Genomic DNA, 5,818 nt, shown 5'->3' on the forward strand with positions numbered 1-5,818 from the left:
TTTGTTCTTGTATTGATTACTTACTAAAAAATGTCACTTTAAAAAAAAAGTCAAATGAGATTGTATATAATAACTCTTTCCGCCTGCCACAGTTCACTCTGTGTCACGATTTAAAACAAAAATGTAATTCAGACATCAGATTAAGTGAAATTTCATCGGAAAAAAAATTATAAGAGTTAGCTGGTTATTTAAGGAGTTTTTTTATCCAATCATATTTCAACTTCATTTGTTGCCAGGGTGAAATAAATCTGCCCTAAAGCCTTCAGAGTCAGTAGTAGTAGTCCGTTTTTGACCTGGCAACAACGCGCCTTTCCCGCTACCCAAACCTACGTTGGCGATTTATGTGATTTGATTGGTTGGTCAAAGACCGCGAAACTTCTGCTTCTGACTGCTTCTGTCGAGCGGACATTCGAGTCTAAAGCGAATTAAACTTTCTATTAAAAGTAAAAAACTATTAAAACGTATGCGACATTAAAACAAATACGACAGGACAGACTTTTAGCATTAGCATCGACGGAGATGGAACAGGACTTGACGTTAGAACTGGAACGCGATAATCTGTAGAACACTGTCACTGAACTCATCTTAAGGAAAGAGAGGAGGGGTTTCGTGTACAACTCAGCGGACGTTTTGGTGAGTATGAATAATTTTGTTTTTAATATTGTTGTAATTCTATTAATGTATTATTATTGATGCTTTTCATGTACATTTTGTCGCAGCTGTGGTTGAATTAGCTAGCTAGTAGTAGGCTAGGAGCTAACGTTATGTTACATTTTTGCATACTATGGATGTTTTTTATAGACGTAATGACGTCATTAAGATGTGAATTTACTCAGGCAGTACGTTACTGAAGACCGAAGCGAGGAAATACACGATGTTTAAAATTGATATTTATTAAAACTATTACAGTGTTTGAAAACTTGTTTCCTTCTAAAAATTAATGTCCGACCAAAGTCATGCTCATGCTGTCAGTGTGGTTGGCACAGGGGCAAGTCCCAAAAATGATACTATGAAAACGCCCCCTAGGGGAGACAACAGCTTACATTGTGTAAGTTTAATTCGGCTTGATACTGTTTTCACAATTAGATTCAATTTTCATTCTTTAGGGAACAATTTGATTTAATATCGATTTATTTCAATATTGATCTAAATGCGTTGTCATATCGATTCATTATTAAATACAACACTAATAATCCATTAGAGTACCAGACAATTCTGTAATACTTTATTTTAATGATATATGATATGCTATTTGTTTAGTTTCATGCCCATATGAACAACCATGCTAGAACCGATATATTTGATCAATAAAACATCTGAAAATAAAGCACCAGCTCAACAATGAATATGGTGTACAAGTTAAAAAAGCGCCCCCCAATGGCCATGGGCTTGAATCGATTCAGAAGATTGCTGAAATGATGAATGATATTGTTACCCACCCCTAAGCATGACTTTGGTTGGATTTTAATTTTTTTGAAGGAAATGAGTTTTCAAACACTGTAATAGTTTTGATGAATATCAGTTTTAAACATCGGCGTATTTCTCCCCTCGGCTTCCAGTGACGTCCTGATTGAATCCATATGTTAATAACATCATTATGTCTATAGAAATACATACTATGCAGAACTGTAATACAATATATATATATATATATATAATGTAATACAACATATATGTATATGTGTGTGTGTGTAGTACACCTATTCTTGGCTGCAGAAGAAGTTGTGTTAGAAGATCCACTGTGTGTAGGTTCAACCTTCTAATTAGAGATGCTGGTGTTAGATTCCATTTATCAATTTTTATCAGAACTGCAGAGCGTTTTTCTCTTCAACTCTGCAGATGGGGAAAGGTCTGCGTCCAGTGATCAAACATCTCCCATCTGTCTGGACCACTGCTCTGGGCCTCTGGGCTGGGTCTCAGGCTCCCAGCTCATTTGTATGCCCTGTGCCGCTGCAGCCTGTCAGCTGCTGGAGCTGCACCATGTCAACCAGGTGAGCGCAGCAGAACACACTGAACATCAGTTCTGGAACATTCCAGGGCCCCAGCTGTCTGACCTGACCGTGTGGATTCATCATCTGTTTGTAATTAGTCATTAATAAGAACTTGGTCTGTTTGCAGTGGAACCACCTCATATGAGAAGAAAACCTGGTACTAAAAGAACCAGTTCTAGAGACCAGTGGTTGTAGACCTGACCTTACAGTACCGACCCAGACTGATGGTCTTCCTCTCTGTCTTATACAGGCTAAAACATTTGGACCAGGAATCAGAATCACCAGACACTAAGTGGACCTCAGGGGTGAATGTGAGTGTGAGTGGTCATTTGTCTCCGGGCTTTTGATAGATTGGGGAACTGTCCATGGTACCTAAGACACCCCCCAAAGACAGATGTGTTACATTTGTCTGAGGACATTTTGATTGACTCAGTAAATGACATGATAAAATGATTCAATGTTAAATCTATGTGGCCCATAAAATGGACTGCTGCACTGGCCAGGGTGTAACCCTGACCCTGGCCAGTGAACAGACTTGCTGCTCCGTTGTCTACCGTTTTTTTTTTAATTACAGCCATCAAGTGGCCGAGGCCTGTTGGTTTTTCAACATGATTGTTCAGTGTCTAGCTCATTAAGGCGCTCATCCGTGCTGGGCTAAAATGACATTCAATTTATTTTCTCCGTCAGGACACACGGGGCTGTGTAAGCCCCACCTGTCAGCCTGTCGAGCTGAGAGCCATCGCGATGCTTCCGAGGTGAAGCTGAGACGCCGCGGGGCCTCCAGATGGTTTACTGTGCTGTCAGCGCGGGGATCAATACGGTGGGTTCTGAACGAGAACTGACAGGAACGGTAGGGTGGCTCTCACAGGGTCTTCAGGGCGGAGGAGAGGAGATTGGTCTTGAAAGTAATGGCTTTGAGGAGCTCCTCAGTTCATGTTCGTTGTTTCTCTGAGTCAGTGCTGCGGTGAATCCACACACAGTGGCTTCATCGGTTCTTTCACTCTGAGAACTTTTCACTTTGTCTGTCTCAGTGAGCAGTTTATTCCCTAACAAAAAAATGAATATTATTAACTCTTTCCTGACTTGGATGTAACGATGAATCAGTTAAAAATCAGTACAAATGTGCGACAATTCTCATTGGTTGAAATAAAAACAAATCGTGCACCGAGGCGTCAGGAGTAGGCGCTGTCAAAAAGTCACTAGTCATACCATGACACTGCACATTCTAGTACAGTAGGTGGCGGTATGTGCCTAAAAACATTGGTTGTGACCCACTATTAAACCCACACCTCAGGTCCCTACGTAGGCCAGGTCGACCAGACCAGACCAGACCAGTTTGACCAGTTTAATCAGAGCAGATCAATGATGATGTGCAGAGTTTCTGGAAAATCGCGAATAACATCTTATCGTGAGTTGAGTGTGTCTCTAGATTAGTATCGTTAGATTTCTCATGTGACTAGTTTTGCGACTGCTAAATGAGTAAATGTAATGTACGTTGGTGCAACTCCTAATATGTGGTTACTAAAGGAGAGGAGACGCAGTTTACTCCTCCCTAGGTCAGATATGTCACCACTTTGTGACCTACGGTAATGATGTGACCCACATGTTCTGGACTGGTTTCTAACCTTCCTTTCCGTGTTCCACTCGAGATTCATCCCACTTTTTCTCGCCTACACGAGTCTGATCTGGCATCGTTAAAGGGAAAAAATATTCTTTCCCTCTGACGGTGCGATGATTACAGCCTTTCTTCCATCACAGCTGGCAAATGTTCTTCAGGAACTTGTGAGTGCTTCTGCCTCAGAGCAAATGTATGAGTGATCCACAGTGTGGATTCCTCTGGCTGACATTCACCCACATGATCCCCCCCCACACACCCCCCACACCCCCACCTCCCCAGCAGGGGGAGGAAGTCAGTTCTGAAGCAGACTCCTGGCATTCCTCATCCTGAGGAGGATCGTTCCAGAACTTCACTGTTAGTTGGACAGAGTGTGTGTGTGTGTGTGGTTATGTTCTACTGTGGACGAGGAAGTATGAAAATGTCAGGGTAGAGAGGACTGTGAGTTCACGTCATCATTTCTTTTCATCTTCTCTTTTCCCTTTTCTTCAAACGTGACCAGAGTCCACAGCTTTAACAACACACACAAATACCAGGTGTTCTAACATAAGGCGGACCAGGTGGGACCGCGTGGCATCTGGCTGTTCCTTTGGTCGTCTGGCTAAACGGGACGTCGTCCAGCTTCACCGACGTTTTGATGCGATCCAATTCTCAAAGTCTGCACAGAAACAGGAAGTGAAGATTCAGAGAGAAATTCTGTCCCAGAGTACGTTTGTCCAAAGGACAAGAAGGACAGACGTGGACCAGGAGTGTGTATCGGCAGGAATCTGGTGACACGATACATATCACCATACAGTGGGAACGATACGATATATTACGATACTAGAGGCACGATGATACAATGAGGTTTTTGGGAAAATTTATTTATTAAGTATAAAAACTCTGTATCACCATTTGATCTCGTCATCACCGTCCCACTCAAATATAATATTTGTTTCACATTTTACTCATTAACTTCAGGTTCGTTATCTCTCTAAAATCATTTTCTGTCTTTACTTTTTTTGATTAATCCATATATTTATTTATTTTCATTTGGTCCGTGTGAAGACAGCCGTCAGTGGACTCTTTTTTTTCATTCCATCACAGATATTCTGAGGACTGATGAAGAGGGTCTGAACAAATTAGATTTTTTTTTAAAAAGGTAAAGAGCTGAGCTCTAATAGCCGGGCACTGTGTTTCCATATGGCTGCTGGTGCGATCCTCCTGCTGCCTTGCTTGGCCTCCTGCCATGTGGATTAGGAAGCCACAGAGCAGGAATTAATGTACTCCATCTGTAGGCTTTGTCCTCAGACAGCCCCCCGTTGTCTCGCCTGGCTCCAGCTCTGGTTCATGTGAAAAAAAAAAGTCAACTCAGCCGAACGCTCCTAAATCGTCAGCCGGAAAGTTGGAGTGGGAATTATCAAAATGGAAGAATAACGGAGGAAAAGTTGTTTCTGACCAGAACATGTGACATGACTTGAGTCTTAGTACTTATTGACTGAGTTATGTTTTTATTCACGCTGTCATTTTTATGTCGTGGACTCACAACAGCCAATAGCAGCAGCCGTGTCTGTGGTCACTGACACATCCAAAGAACCGACGTCTCAGCTTCCTCTGTCCTGTCCTCAGGTCAAAGGTCAAATCTCTGCAGTCTTATTGACATGTCCTTCAGCAGCAGCAGGAGACACAGACCGTCCAACAAAACTGTTAACCAGCCCTGTAGAGTCAACGCCACAGTTTCCCCTGAAGAGGTTGTTGGATTGACTCCTGGTCTGCTGCTCCACCTCCAACTTCACTCCACTCCTCTTCCCACAGCGGCTCCAGCAGCTTTTCATTATTCAAATGAAGTTTTGGTGGCTGCAGGAAGTCAATACCCAGAATACATCTGTGACACACAGAGAGAGAGAGAGCGTGGTGTGTGTGTGTCGTCCAACTAGTTCTGCTGACTGGTTATCTGTGCAGGTACACGGGATGTACTCTGTTGTACTACATTGATACTACACTGCTACCATCTGTGGTTGGTGTTGTGGAAACATCAGTTCTGCTCTGCATGATGGAAGTGAAGAACAGGAACAAGAAACAGGATCCAGAACTGGAACTAGTTAACTCTAGTTAACAGAGGTTTATTCACAATTAGTCAGTCTCTGTCTCCACCTCTGTCCCCACCCGTGTCTCTGTCTCCACCTCTGTCCCCACCCGTGTCTCTGTCTCCACCCGTGTCTCCGCCTCCCTC

General features: G+C 42.8%; 1 long non-coding RNA gene across 1 annotated transcript; it reads left to right on the forward strand.

The window, feature by feature from the left end:
• Positions 1 to 374: 374 nt before the first annotated feature.
• Positions 375 to 5,800, forward strand: LOC103385529 (uncharacterized). Its single transcript, XR_522234.3, has 5 exons — positions 375 to 633; positions 1,840 to 1,991; positions 2,242 to 2,302; positions 2,679 to 2,811; positions 4,109 to 5,800. It is a non-coding gene; the product is annotated as an uncharacterized LOC103385529 (long non-coding RNA).
• Positions 5,801 to 5,818: the final 18 nt, after the last annotated feature.

This window comes from Cynoglossus semilaevis, chromosome 10 (genome assembly GCF_000523025.1).
Source record: "Cynoglossus semilaevis isolate Cse_v1.0 chromosome 10, Cse_v1.0, whole genome shotgun sequence".
NCBI lineage: Eukaryota > Metazoa > Chordata > Actinopteri > Pleuronectiformes > Cynoglossidae > Cynoglossus > Cynoglossus semilaevis.